Consider the following 929-nt stretch of genomic DNA (forward strand, 5'->3'; position numbering starts at 1 on the left):
TATATATATATATATATATATATATATATATATATATGTATGTATAGTTGCATGTACGTACGTGTGTGTTTGTATGTATATATGTCTGTCTTGTATGTTTGTATGCATGCATTGCATGTATGCGTGTGTGTGTAATGATTTGGTGAAAATCCCCAAGAACAACAAATGATTTCTTGTTGGTGCAAGCCTACTTGTTGCCAGAAGCAAAGAAATATGAACCAACCGGGATTACACCTGAATTAGCGACACGGAACTGTTTTCAACCAAGAATAATTTTGGGCGAGCAAAAAAACACAGCGGAGATAAACACGGAAATTTCAATTGCATTCACTTCCAATGAAATCTATGAATATATGAATGCGGCCACACAACCACACCACCTTCGCTTTCCCCTTCACTGTGTCTATATGTCTGTTGGTCTGTCCCCCACCCCTACCCCCTATTTTTCTATCCAGGTTCTACGCTCAGATCCTTGTTACTTGTGAGGATACCCCAGCACTACACCATCTCTCTTCTGGTCTCTCTTACACGTTTGCTGTTTCCTTTTCTCTCTCTTTCCCTTGGGCACTCTCTCTCTCCCTCTTTTCCCCCTCTCTCTCCATCTCTCTTTTCCTCTCTCCTCCTCCCTCTCTCTCCCCCTTCTCTTGTTTTCCTCTGACGAGGTAACCAAGTATCTTCTTCACATCAGCACACTTGTTTCTGGCCTCTTTCTTGTACCTCTCTCTCACTCTCTCTTGTACCTCTCTCTCTCACTCTCTCTTCGCTCTGTCTCTCTGTGTGTGTCTCTCTCTCTCTCTCTCTCTCTCTCTCTCTCTCTCTCACACACACACACACACACACAGATTAAACTATGGCAATGACTTCAATGTCTCGACGGTTGTTGCCTTCAAACATTCACCGGTCGTTGACTTCGGCAGAAATCAGTGATC

This window comes from Octopus bimaculoides, chromosome 11 (assembly GCF_001194135.2).
Source record: "Octopus bimaculoides isolate UCB-OBI-ISO-001 chromosome 11, ASM119413v2, whole genome shotgun sequence".
Lineage (NCBI taxonomy): Eukaryota > Metazoa > Mollusca > Cephalopoda > Octopoda > Octopodidae > Octopus > Octopus bimaculoides.